Here is a 15,273-nt window from a genome sequence, read left to right as displayed (position 1 = left end):
TTTCTCCTTGGAAACTAGCTTTCTCTTTTTCTCTCTCCTCCAGCCGATTTTCTGATAGAAAGCTGGTTTTTCTCACTTTTGAGCCACAATTTCTAGTTTTTCATACCACCATTGTGTTGTGCTCATCTGGGAGGCCACCAATATGGGTAGGCCGACCAGTAATTCTTCTTGACCCTTTTGAACCTTGCTAAAAAGTTGGTTTTCTCTCTCTTGGGTCACATTTTCTGGTTTTCCACTATACAGCTGTGTTGCACTCATCTGAGAGGCCACCTTTCTGGGGTGGCCGGCCAGCATTTCTCCTTGACCTTTTTGACCCCTGGTCGGCCGACTAGGAGGAGTGGCCGGCCGACCACCTTAACTGGTCGGCCTGCTTCCTGCTTTTTGGTCTCTTTCAGTGTAAGCCAGCTGTGCCCGCTGGAAGCCTCAGAAGTGATCCTCCATACACATGTGTGGAGGATCTTTGAGCTTGGTTTGAAGCTTCTTGGAGAAGCTTTGGCCTCTCTTCTCTATAAAAGGGAGGTCTCCTCTTCCATTGCTAGGGTTGAATCCTTTGGTTAAGGCATACATGCACCCTCCTCCATAACTCTCCATTCCAAGCATCAAAACCCCATTATTCTTGGCCATTTTACACTACACCTCATAGCCTACCACCTCCACCATCCATTCAAGCATCTTGGAGGTCATTTGCAGAGCTTGAGGAGTCACATTCTTGGTCCAGAAGTTGCTGAGGGTCGGCTCTACAGGGTAAGCCCCTATTTCTCCCATTTTTGCATTATTTTGCTCCATAGTTTAGCCTTATTTGAAAGCATTTTTGGACTTCAACATAAGCTGAAAAAAGTTTTATTTTGAGCTTACAAACATGTTTTCTTAAGGTCACTTTTCTGTTTGGGGTCATTCTCCCCCTTTCATGCTTCATTTCCTCATGTTTTGAGCCTTGTATTTGAGCATTTGAATTGGCCTTGGTTTGGCCTTTTAGCCACTGAAATCCAGTGTATTTTTAGTGGCTTAGATGTGTTTTTGAGCCCTAAAATCAGAAAGGGGTGACCCTCTCACCCCTTGTCCTCTTTACTAGCATTGTTGGCCTTCCAAAGGGGCTCCATCTTGCATGTTGTGAAGTCACATTTAAGGCCCTATTTTGTGAGTTTTAAGGTCTGCCTTGACTCTATCCAGAGCCCCTTTGGCCATATTTTATGTCTATGATGCATGTGTAGAACAATCACATTCAAGGCCTTTCAAAGGGACCTTTCATTGCATGCTTCCTAGACCAATTTCAGGCTCTTTTTGGTGGGTTTTAGGGCTTTCATAACTCATTTCCAGAGGTGATTTTGCCCTTTTGTTTGTCTATCATATATGTGTAGAACAACCCCTTGCATGGCTTTCCAAAGGGGCTCATCATTCTTGCATGTGTTGACTGAGTTTCAGTGATTATTTGGGCATATTTTGGCATGAAATACTTTTATTTTTGGCTGATTGGGCGAGTCCTCATATGCTTCATATAGTTTTAGAACAACTCATGGTTCACTAGCTTTCTTTGCATGCTTTATAGGCCATTGATTCTAGCGTATTTTGGCCATGCCTTAAACTGATAATGTGCTTATTTTGGACTGCCCTAGCTCTTTTTTTTGGTCTTGTGGTTGAATGATGTTAGTTTTGCATGCTTGTAGTTCAAGGTCCATGCTTAGCTTTGAGTTTTGAGATCCATTCCATGCATATACTGAGGTGTGTTCATGTTTTGAGCCTATTATTCATCACATTTCAGAGCTTGTTTGAATGCCATGTTTCCATGCTTTCATCTCTCTAAATGCGTTTGTGAGTCGGGCTTGTATGCCCCATTTACCGACCATTGAATGAGCTCCATTTCGTTGCATTTCGAGTCATCATTTTAGGTCAATTTCCCACTGTTTCAGACCTGCCTAGGGTCTGTTTGGGGTTGGTTTCCCCTTTGGTGCATTGCTTTGGGTACCTCTAGTGTAACGCACTTCACTAGTTTCGGTACCCGGACCCCCTAGCTTGCATTGTGTGCCATATTTGCATGTTTCAGGACCATATTTCATACTGTTTTAGAGCTGTAATTTATGCTATTCCATGTCATGTTTCATCCTTTACTATGCTTTGTTAGAGTTGCATGTCATGCCTTAGGTTCGGTCCTTGGTATTCATGCATGTGTGCACGCATTTCGGTTGTCTCATTTTCTTCTAATGGCCACTGATATGAGTGTGGCTGAGGTCCACTCATGTTGGTGTAAGTCCATCATGCATTGTGTATGTCATTTTAGTCCATAGCCTTTACGTATGCTAGGTTGCATGCTAGAGCATTGTGTATGCCATATTACATCGAGCATTCTGTATGTCATTTCATAGCATTGCGTATGCTAGGTTGTATGTTAGTCGCATTGTGTATGCCATCTCATTTACATTGTGTTTGGGATAGGAGTTAGCCCAAGCACGGGAAACGAGGGACGTTTCATACTCTGAGTGACGGATTGTGTCTCAATTTTCGGTCGCCGACACTCCGGATTACCCATGATGGAGTTTAGGTCTTGTTGTGTTTATATGTGCATTCATTTCACATCGAGTCGTGCAATTCGACTCCTCGGCCATCGTACATCGAGATGCGTGATTGGTGGCACGAGGATCAAGGTGTGCATACATATGTGAAAATACTTTGCTGTGCCGCTTTCTTGCTCTCTGTTACAGCAAATCAGAAATCAGCAGCTTCCTAAGCCTTGCACAGCATTCCGGCATTAATTGCAAACAGAGGCGAATCGGGGCATCGCAATGGATTTCCGTGCAAGGCAACTCGAGCATGCATCTTTCATCATTCGGAACAAGAGCTGACGCAGTCCATTTGATAGCTTTCATGCTAATTTATCCGCTTTCCTAGTTAATTTGTTAATTAATTAGGGTTTTGTAATATTTAATTAGTTATTCGGACTGTAACTATTTATTCGCACTGTATTATTTATTTGGACCCTCCGAGGAGGGCAATATTGTAATAAGTGTGCGTGTGTGTGATGTATGTCTTCTAATCCCATGTCTTTCTCCCTTTTATTTACCAGCTTATGATGGTTAGATTAGGGCATGTTTCAATTAGCATACTTATGCTTGCATGTTTGCATCATTCATCTGTCTTGCATGCACCAGGCTCGGCGCATCATACTAACTGCATTTGTATTTCAATTCCAAATTGAATACGTGCTAGTTGTAACACCATCACATGCCATCTTTAGAATAGCCGAGCCTATTGTAATTGCATTCCTGCATGTGTTGCATTAGGCATTTCTGTATAGTTAGGATCATGCATGGATTTCTAATCAGCTTCTGTTTTGGCTTGGAGTACTCAGTAAGTATTTATGCTTTAGCATCCCCGCATGTGTGTGAGTGACTACCATGATAGCATGCTTACCATGAGGCTAATTGCTTATGTGATATACCTGCCTGAATGCCTGTGGATGAAGGTTGAGTTATTTGGATTGGAACAATTCATCAATTGTGAGTTTTAAGCCCACTTGAGAGTGGCAAATCATCATGTTTTCTAAGCCCACCCGAGGGTGGCAAATCCACATTTTAGCCTACTTGCGAGTAGCAAACCGTTTTCAAAACAAACATGAGATGTTTCGTTCCAATTCAGGCGACCCAGTCTATACTTGATATCATGGTTAGTAGAGGCCGATCTTTGATCGGGCAAGCGGGGGTGCTCACGAAGTGACCTTTCCCAATCGTACCCAAATTCCCGAGCCGAGGCAATTTTGGTGATGACGGACACGTGCCCTTAGGCAACGAGTCAGGGTTTCCTAAATTTCCCAAAATAAAATATTTAGGTGGCAACTCTGTATCTGGCAAAGCAGTCCATGTTTGGCACTTCTTTCAAAAAAATCTGTTTTCAAAAACGATTTGCCGGATTTGGACTCTTTGATGATTCATCGGTCTTGGATTGCACTCTGCAAGATTAGATACAGGACCGTGACTTTGAGTTCTGAACTGTGGTGAGCCCAAATGAACAGAACGGGACTCATCCTCCCGGGACCAAACTATTCCTACAAACATAAAATAACCTAACTCTTCATCGCTATTATCTCTCTCTCTCTCTCTCTCTCTAATAGATCTTATCGCCTATGTTCATTTCACTTCAAACTGCCGCCGTTGCTAATCTCTTTGTCTCTGTCATCCCTTGAGATGTGCTTTATATACTTGAAACAAGCATTATCGTCATCTATTTATCAAGTACCAATTCTATCTCGATCGGAAAAAATTGAGTATACCGAAACTAAATATTTTTTAGTCGCCAAAACTGCATATTTGTCGACGAAACTCTTAGTCACCAAAGAGTAATAGAGCAATTATGGCTATTAATTGGCGACTAAATTTATTTTTGTCAGCAAAAATTAGTATACTATGACTAAAATAAAATTTAGTAGCCTAAAAACTAGAGTAACGGTGACTAATATTTACCAACTAATTTTTTTTTTAGTTGCCAACTGAAAATTTCTAGAAATCCCCTAGATGTTAATTTGTGATTATGTATCAATTTTAAGTAGTATATAACAATCCCAATCAAACAATCAAGACAAATCGACACAAAGATTTTAACGTGAAAAAACCACAATTGGACACCTCCAATTGTGATAAAAAAAACCACAGGCAACAGATACAAAACAATCCACTAAGAAGATATAAAAGGAATTACACATGTATACTCTCAATTACCTAGTGAATCCACGCTCGAATTGAACCAACCTCGATGTGTCTCCTCCAACCCCGTCTTCACCTCCGAATTGTCTTGACGATGAGCCACTCCAGAAACCACCAAAGCTTCAGGCTCGAATTCTTCAGAATCCACTGAAGAACGACTCTCTCTTTTTGTGTAGAACAAACAAATAATCCTTTGATGTATACTCTTTAAGCCATGAGTTGAATACTCAATCAAAACATCAAAAAAAACTAGCCAAATATCCCCAGATATAAACCCTCGAACCCAAGAATAAGATCTAGAGAAGTAATCCTAAAATCTGACAGAAACACGTACTTATAGAAAATCTGAATCGTGAAGCTCGTTCGAGCGAGGAACCAAAAACGTGTGTTTTCCATAAGTGGCTTCGCTCGAGCCAAACAACCTGCGCTCGAGCGTAAAATCATCATTTTCCAGTTTTTTGCCAGACGCAACCTTCGCTCGAGCGAGAACTCCTTCGCTCGAGCGAGCAAGGGCGGACAGGCAACTTCGAATGCAATTTTGCATTTTGCTTCGAGGGCGCGCCCCTCGACGCCGCCTGGGCGCTGCCCTGGACCTGCCAAGGGGTGCTGCCCCCCGGACCTCCGCAAGCTGACCGGGCAGCTCGATCCCCGTCATAATCAGCGAAGTGGCAATCTTGAAAGCATTAACATCACAAACTTCTCTGTAAAGCATAATTCAGGTTGGATTCACATCTAAAAACTCATAGCCTCACTGAAATAAAAAGTGCGAAAACAAATACAACTGAAAGGAGTTTTGTCAAACGGGGTTGCCAAGAATAAAAACCTAACAATCTCCCCCTTTGGCAATGCCATGACAAAACACACCTAACAAATAAAATCCTAATCACCCCAACCCATTATAGCCAACAAAAACAAACTTCTTTATCAAGGTCATGATCTGCAAAACAGCTATTAGTGCCACAATCTCCAAAACACTTATTAGCCCCACAAGGGTATATGAAAAAACAATAAACATATGACTAGATTATCTTGAAGCATTAGATGAAAAACATGAATAAATGTGACTTGAAGATTTTAAGAACATGTAGCATGACAATCAGAGATTTAAAGACATGTAACATGAATAGATGAAAACTAAGACACATGCACCCGCACTCGACACAACATAACTCCCCCTTTTTGTCACAAATTGACAAAGGAAGCTCAAACAACTATAGCATGCAAGAAGGAAATAATAAGCAAACAGTGCATAGCAACATGCAAAACATATAGCCAATCTCCCTTACCAAACATATCAAAGTGTTCATGTTAAACAACTCTTGCAATGAAAAACCAAACTCCCTTACCATCCCAAATCAAGATGAACCAAACTCCCCCTCACTAAAAGCAACCACAAACACTGAAAACAGTGAACAAGAAGAAAAAGACAAAAAATAATATGGTGGAGCAAGCAATGAATTATAGATTTATACCTTAAAACACACAAGATTATTCAAGAAGCACAATTACTTGAAAACACAATGTGCACAGCCTCTAGAAGATTCCTCACAAAAGAAAGTGATGCATTATGTGAAAAGCATAAATCCCATGATAAAAAAGTGTGTGTGACTCTTGGAGTTCGACAAACACTAGATTCAAATCTTAGTAGTGATCTGATAGCTGGACCTCCAGCAAGAAAATCTAAACACAACAAAGGAAAGTCAAACTACTAGGAATCAAGGGGTATTTGGTGAGTAAAAGCGGAGGCTCCCCCTCAAGGCTCCCCCTCAATCAATGAATCCTTTATTTTTTTTCCTTTTTTTCACATCTTTTTCTTTTCTTTCTTTTGCACATCTTTTTTTTTCTTTTTCTTTTGCACATTTTTCATTTCTTTTGCACACTCATTGGCGGCTGACACACTCAAGAGTATGGAAACCGAACCAGAGAAGCATGGATATAATAAGGATGGCCTGGTTGGTGACTCTGAGGTAGCCTTTTCCTCATGGCTGGACTACAAAGAATAAAGGGGAAAGTCGTGGAGATGCAAAAAGATGGAAGGTAGTTAAGAGACTCAACATCAAGCATGATATGCTAGTATAGGTCAATTCCTCTAGAAAAGCAAAAGATACAATGCCAGAAGTCCATAGAAAAAAAATAATCACTAAGGCGGAAGACTCCGATATTTGCTAATCCAAGAGTGTGTACAGAATGAGACATACTAATCAAAAAACACACACTCCAAAATGAGTAATGACCACAGAAAGCACATACATATTAACATGTAATGGATATTCTTATCAATTTCAATATGCACCAAGGACCACTAAAAAATTTTAAGCTTGCAAAACCATACTAAGAAAATCATTTTGTGTTTTTTTTTATTATTATTATTTTTTTCTAAACAAAGCAAGACAAAAAACGAACATGCACACATTAAGTGACTCAAAGAAAAAACAAAACCGAAACCCAAAAACTAAAATGAATAAACAAATTAACACAAGTCAAGTTTTCTTACCTAAACCGCTTTAGTATGAACAAAGTTGTGAGAATTGCGGTTCTTGGGTAGTGTCTTGACGTCATGGTTCCATTCCCCTTCAATGAGAACCCGTCTTGACATGGTTTTCAACTTCCTATTCCTAGGTCTAGGAAAACACAACCTCTGTTCATGTTTAGTCTCAAGCAAATCAAAATAACGAGGTCTAATCTGACCTTTAACCTCATTACCACCAATGAAGTGTCTCCTATCCCACGAGATATTGAAATTTCTTCCATCTCTATGAGACACTCTTCCATGCAACTCATAACAATAAGGGCGAATATGACCATGAATACCACAATGATGACAAATAAACACAGGGTGTACAGGGTGTACCTTCTTTTCTTTTACCTTACCAATTCTAGGAAGTTTGAGAAGTCCATCCTTATGTTGAATTTTTTGTTCTCTCTTTCCTTGAGTTCTTGTATCATGAGATGTAGATGCACTCTGTTTTTGCTCTTTGTTATCACCAAAGCCAATGCCACTCTTGTCAAAACAAATTTGTTGAGACCCAATAATATTGTCCAAAGTCTTTGATCCTCTGTTTCAAAGACCAATGGTAGCCATAGCACACTTGAGTTCTTCCTCTTTCTTGATCATTAGTTCTTCCAAAGCAACTTGAGACATCTCGAGAGTTTCAATTTTTTCTTCATATGTTGCATAGATTTGCTGTAGCTCATTTCTCTCTGTCTCACAAGTCAAGAGTTTTGCACAAAGAGCTTGTCGATCATTAGCTATCTTGATGGCATCAATCCTAGCCTCGGAAATCTCCTCATTTAGTTTGACATTCTCACTTTCACATGCTTTGAGTTTCATAGTGAGTTTGTCATTCAATTTGGATAACTTAAAAGACTCCTTATACAACTTTTCATAAGCTTGCTCAAGCTCTTCATCATTACTTCCCGAGGATTCATCATCAGTGGCATTCTCAATCGGGCTCTTCGGATACTCTGTTTGTCCTTCAGTTTTAGAAGCTGCAATGAAAGCAATGAATTGTTTATGTCCCTATTTGCCTTGATCTTTGTTGTCACTTTCATCTTCATCAGATTCTGATTCATCATCCCAAGTGATGGCAAGGGCTTTCTTCTTCTACAAATGAGTGGGGCATTCTGAAGCAAAGTGGTCAAATCCTTGGCATTCATAGCATTGGACTCTTTCAGAGTTTCCTTGTATCTTTCATTTCTCCTTCTTGGCTATAGAATTAATTTTGAGTTTATCTTTGCCTTTAAATTTATGAGTATGAGTAGATTCCAAAAGATTAGGATTCTTTTTCAAAAAAGATTTTTTAAATTGTTTTACAAAAGTATCCGTAATCTTGGAATCTATCTTACAATCCTCATCAGAGTCCTCTCCAACTCTATGAGCACTACTAAAAGCAATATCTTTTTGTTTCTTTTTGAAATTTCTATGTGCCTCACAAGTTTGGAGATTTCCAACCAAATGATCTAGCTTGAGGTTGTCAACATCTTGAGCCTCCTCAATAGCCGTAACTTTTGGTTGGAACCGATCGGGCAAGGACCTCAAAATTTTTCCTACAATCTTGGATTCCGATATTTTTTCACCTAAATTAAAGCTGGAATTTACAATGTCACTCAACTTCGCATACAATTCATCAAAGGTCTCACTATCTTTCATTGAAAGGTTTTTGTCACGACCCAAAACCCGGCCCTATGGGTTTAGCACCGTAACCGGCCAGTAATCTGAGATTACCGAAGGCCTGCTTATCAGTAATACAATAAATCAGAGTACAGGGCCTGGCGGAAGCCAATACAGTAAATAAACAATGTCCAATGAGCTGTGACAGTCTGCATGCCAAAAAGACTTTTCATACATTCATACATATACAAACGGTGCAGTCTATACAAAATTTACAATCATTCAGACTAGGGACTCAATCCCTGCATGACAGTACAGCAAACATTCAGTCTATACGGAACAGTGGAACGGTGCAGAAGGGGGATTCCTAAAACACCCCTAAGCCTTAGCAGATAGGCTCGGAACCTCGCAGTGAGGCACATAGGCTGGCTTGACAAAACTGGAGTTACTCTGACGCTCCTAGCCGCGGTCTGGTGCCTGTACACCTACATATATATATGAGCAGTGAGCTAAAGCCCAGTGAATAACATAAAGCGTAAAGGGGTTTAGAATGAATGTCCTAACAGTAATGAAAACAGTTCAATTCAAACAGTATTTCAGTTGTTCAGTACAGTAAACAGTCATATGTGGTACATCCATTAGCATAACAGTAACAGTAGGTCTTAAAAGACCGAACAGTAATGATGGCCATCAGTCAGTAAACAGTAGTGGTTCCACGAGGGAACCGACAGAGATCTCTGTAACAGTAACAGTAACAGTAAACAGTAGGTGCTAAGGATGCCACAATACAGTTCAGAATATAGGACATACATTCATTCAGTAAACAATATCAATTCAGTAAACAGTTCAGTTCAGTATTCAGAAGATAATCATTTCAACATATCTTTACACAATTGTTACTCACAGAGTTTAGGCTACAGTAGGCTAGAGCGCGTCTCCCCAGTTGCCAACCCTACACAGTTAACAGATTGAACACACACTAAGCTACACAGCCGGGAAAGATAATAACTTAATCCCTAATTTGCCTTGGTGTGTTCTACATCTATATCCTCATAAGATGTCTTAAACTAGGCCTAAGAATGCCTAGAATGGGACGAGGATGCAAAGATGTACACTTAAAAGCACTTTCAGAAAAACAGAGTTTCGCTCGAGCGCATGTTTCCCCGCTCGAGCGGTAATGCAACAAAGGTACACGCTCGAGCGTAAACTTTCCCGCTCGAGCGTACCGTAAAAGTACTGGATGGGTGAAATCTCCGCTCGATGCCCGCTCGAGCGTGAGACCTGCCTCCGCTCGAGCGCCCAATCCTCCGCTCGAGCGGACTGTAAAACAGTGCAGAGATACTGGATGCTCGAATTCTACGCTTGAGCGGCACTTCCTCCGCTCGAGCGGAAGTGCAAAATCTGGAAATTCCAGATTGCACCTCCAAGCCAAAAACCAAGTTCAAAAGCATTAAAACCGATCCTCTTGGGCCCATTTTCTGGAAAACATCTATAAACACATAGAATAACATGATTCAAAGCTCAATTTGAGAAATCAAAGCCCAAGGGTGTTTTATTTCAAACTCAATTTCAAACCATTTTCAAGAACAATCTTCAAACATGACATGCATGATCTTTAAATAACTTTCAAGCTTCAAAACATGCTCTAGTGAGCCAATTGATTCCAAAACATGATGAAAACATGGACTACTCTTAAAACATGGACATGCATGTGACAATTTGCCATGAATTCAACTCAAAATCCAACAATACTAACATGCATGCAAAGATTGAGCTTCAATTCACCATTAATGGACCAATTCATGACTTATCTCTACAACTAGACATGAACCATGCAAGAACTAGTTCAAACACAAGAATGAGAAGATGAAATCCTTACCTAGAGCTTGTATTCAAGGTTTAGGAGTCCAATTAGGCAAATCTCCTATGATCTCTTCAAGCCTTTCAAGCCAATTCTCTAGAACAATTCCACTCTCTCACTTCCTCTCTCTCTAGTTCGGTGGTGTGCTCAAAATATGGCTGAAGAAAATGTTTTGATAAAGCATACACAAGGCTTCAAATATGAGTAAACAAAGGCCCCACTAAATGGCAAAAGTGCAATTACGCCAAACTCTTTAATTGGCTTATTTTAATCTAATTTAATCACATTAATTATGTTGATCATAAAATTTCAATCAATTTCTAATTCGGCCGCCGATAAGGCCTTCAATTAGCAGTTTAAACATATAAGCATGAACATATATTCATACAATCAAACAGATAGAATGCAATTTAACTAACATATACTCAATCAATTCAGTTCCAGTTTTCAGTCAGCCGTTTCAGTACTTTAATCAGTTCATTTATCAGTCGTAATCCGTTAAGTTATCAGTCATAACCAATTCAGTCATCGGTAATCAATGTTTAACGGTAATCAGTGGTGAGGGTTGTTACAGTCTCCCCTCCTTATAAAGAGTTTAGTCCTCTAAACTCGAGTTACCTTCATTCTGGAAGAAAACAGGATTCAATGGAAACAGTTCAGGATATCTTTTAGCCATGTCATCTTCCCTTTCCTAAGTGGCATACACGCCACCGTGGTTCTGCCAGTCAACCTTCACTAGCGGGATCTCTTTGTTCCTTAGTTTCTTGATTCGTCGGTTTACAATCTGTATAGGCCGTTCCTCGTAAGTGTAGTCATCACTCAACACTACGTGGGTAGGCTCTATTACATGGAAGGGATCCCGGAGATAATCTCTTAACATAGAAATGTGAAAAACATTATGCATGTGCTCCATTTCAGGAGGGAGCGCAACTTGATACGCCACCGGATTGATTTTCTCAATAATCTCATACGGTCCGACGTATCTTGGCGCTAACTTGCCTTTGACTCTAAAACGAGTCTGGCCCTTCGTTGGTGTCACTTTCACAAAAACATGATCACCCACTTCATACTCTCTGTCCCGTCTTCTGACATCGGCATAACTTTTCTGTCTACTTTGTGCAGTTTTCAGTCTTTGCTGTATCAGTTTCACTTTCTCAGTTGTTTCATAAACAATCTCGGGCCCAAGCAAAGGCCCATCTCCAACTTCTGCCCAGCAAATCGGAGATCTACATTTTCTGCCATACAATGCCCCGAAAGGCGCCATACCAATACTCGAATGGTAGCTGTTGTTGTAGGCGAATTCAGCCAAAGGTAAATGGCTTTCCCAGTTTCCCTGAAAATCAAGGACACACATTCTCAGTAAATCCTCCAGAGTTTGGATGATCCTTTCTGACTGTCCATCTGTCTGAGGATGATAGGCACTACTCAGTCTCAGTTCAGTACCCAATGCAGTCTGTAGGCTTCGCCAAAATCTCGATGTAAACTTCGAATCCCTGTCAGAAACAATAGACACAGGCACTCCATGCAGTCTCACAATTTCATCAATATAGATAACAGCCAATTTGTCCGCATTATAGATTGTCTTGACAGGTAAGAAGTGAGCAGATTTAGTCAGTCTATCAACAATAACCCAAATTGAATCCATACCTTTTCTGGAGCGAGACAATCCCACTATAAAATCCATCGTGATATGCTCCCATTTCCATTCCGGTATGGGTAAGGGTTGCAGTAATCCGGCAGGTCGTTGATGTTCAACTTTGACCTGTTGGCAATGAAGACATTTGGACACAAAGTCGGCAATTTCTTTCTTCATTCCTGGCCACCAGAAATTCTGTTTCAGATCTTGGTACATTTTCGTATTCCCCGGGTGGATAGATAATTTCGAATTGTGGCCTTCTTGCAGGACTCTTCTTTTCAGTTCAGTGTCATTCGACACACACAGTCTTTCTTGAAATTTCAGTACATTATTCTCAAATTTGAATCCCGGTCTCAGTTTAGATTCTCTTTCTTCGATGATCTTCTTCAAGAAGTCATCTAGTTGCTGTTTCTCTTTAATCTCTTCAATCAGTGCCGGTTAAGCAGAAATAACAGCTAAGGTTCCACCTTGTTCTCGTAAAACGATTTCAATTTCAGATTTTTCAAGGTCACAAAGCAACTCTTTCTGTCCTGTAAGCAAACATGCTAGGTTTCCAATCGATTTCCGGCTCAATGCATCGGCAACGGTATTGGCTTTTCCCGGATGGTACAATATCTGTAGGTCATAATCTTTAATCAGTTTCAGCCATCTCCGCTGTCTCATGTTCAATTCTTTCTGTGTGAAGAAATATTTTAAACTCTTGTGGTCGGTGTATACTTCACATGTCACCCCGTACAGATAGTGACGCCAGATTTTCAGTGCAAATACTACTGCAGCAAGTTCTAGATCATGGGTCGGGTAGTTCTTTTCATGCGGTCTCAGTTGACGGGAAGCATAAGCAATCACTTTCCCATTCTGCATTAAAACACATCCCAAACCCTTATGAGAAGCATCACTAAACACAGTATAACCGTCCGTACCTGATGGTAAAGTCAAAACCGGTGCAGTCACAAGTCGAGTTTTCAACTCTTGGAATGCTGATTCCCTTTGGTCAGTCCAGTCAAATGATGTCCCCTTTTGAGTTAACTGAGTCAATGGTAGGGCAATTTTGGAGAAATCTTTGACAAATCTTCTGTAATATCCAGCCAATCCCAAAAAGCTTCGGACTTCAGTCACATTTGTTGGTCTAGACCAGTTCACTACAGCTTCAATTTTCTATGGATCAACAGAAATCCCATCTTTGCTAACAACATGCCCCAAAAACATAACATGGTCAAGCCAAAATTCACATTTAGACAGTTTAGCATACAGTTTTTGTTCTCTTAAGGTTTGTAGGGCAAGTCTCAGATGATGTTCATGTTTTTCTATACTCTTGGAGTAAATCAATATGTCATCAATAAATACAACAATAAAATTGTCAAGGTATAGTTTAAAGATTCTCTTCATGATGTCCATAAATGCAGCTGGTGCATTTGTGACTCCAAATGGCATAACTAAAAATTCGTAATGTCCATACCTCGTTCTAAAAGCAGTTTTATCAATGTCTTCCGGTTTAACCTTCAGTTGATGATACCCCGATCTAAGATCGATTTTGGAAAACACTTGTGCACCCTGTAACTGATCAAACAGGTCATCAATACGCGGTAATGGGTATTTGTTCTTTACAGTTACCTTATTCAGTTCACGATAGTCTATACACAGTCTCAGTGAGCCATCTTTCTTCTTTACAAACAAAACAGGAGCGCCCCATGGCGAAGTGCTAGGCCTAATAAACTTCTTATCCAGCAGTTCCTGCAGTTGCACTTTCAATTCTTTCAGTTCAGTTGGGGCCATTCTGTAAGGAGCTTTAGAAACCGGCTGTGTTCCGGGAATCACATCAACGGTAAATTCAATCTCCCTGTCAATCAAATCCCCTGGCAGATCATCTGGGAATACATCTGGGAATTCTCTGACTATAGGAATACAGTTTATATCAGTTTTAACACTATCATCAGTAGGCACAGTCAGCACAGAACACAGATATCCTTTACACCCCTTCCTAATTAATTTAACAGCTTTCACTGACGAAATCAAATACGGATGGGGTACTACTCCACTCCCATTAAACACAAATTCAGGCAGACCAGGTGGACGAAAAACAACTTGCTTGGTCACACAGTCAATAGTGGCATGATATTTTTGTAGCCAATCCATCCCCAATATTACATCAAAATGATCAATATTCAATGGCAGCAAATTAATAAACAGATGCATATCCCCAACAATAATTTCACATGCGGGGTACATATAAGCACATGTCATGGATCCCCCTACGGGTGATGATACGGCTAGCAGATAGTTCATAGGTTCTAAGGGTCTATTCAATTTCCGTGAGAAATCATGCGATACATAAGAATGTGTAGACCCCGAATCAATCAATACATATGCATTTTGCGTACAGATAGAGAGGATACCTGACACAACGGTCTCTGTATTTTGCACGTCTCCCGGTACTAGGGCGAACACTCGGCCCTGCCTCATGGGCTCTTTCCCGGTAGCTCTGGGGTTAGGCTTTGGTGCTACAGTTGATGCTGCTGCGCTTGGTGCAGCTTTACTGCTGGCTTGTGGAGCAGAGGGGCAGTCTTTAACCATGTGGCCCACCTTGCCACACCTGTAACAGGCTCCAGATATCTTGTAACAGACTCCCTTGTGTTTCTTACCACACTCGGAACAGGGTGGAATGAATCCACTCCCTTGACTGGGGCTAGTTGTCGACCCCGTATTCTGTTTCTTGTTGGCCGGGTTGTGCTTGCCTTTCTTGAATTTGAAACCCTGCCTTTTACCATGCCATTCAGTTGTTGGTGTTTCAGATTGTTTCACTGCTGCAATGTTCGACTCGGCCATCAGTGCCCGGTCGAGAACACCCACAAAAGTCGGTAGTTTCAAAACATTTATTCGGTCAAGAATTGCAACATTAAGGCCACCTTCAAATTTTCTGGCCTTCTTATACTCAGTATCCACCATATGCGGTGCATAACGGGCAAGTTCAGTAAAT

The sequence above is a fragment of the Camellia sinensis genome, chromosome 2 (genome assembly GCF_055761805.1).
Source record: "Camellia sinensis isolate YWXY chromosome 2, ASM5576180v1, whole genome shotgun sequence".
NCBI lineage: Eukaryota > Viridiplantae > Streptophyta > Magnoliopsida > Ericales > Theaceae > Camellia > Camellia sinensis.
Note: the sequence above shows the minus strand (reverse complement) of the source record.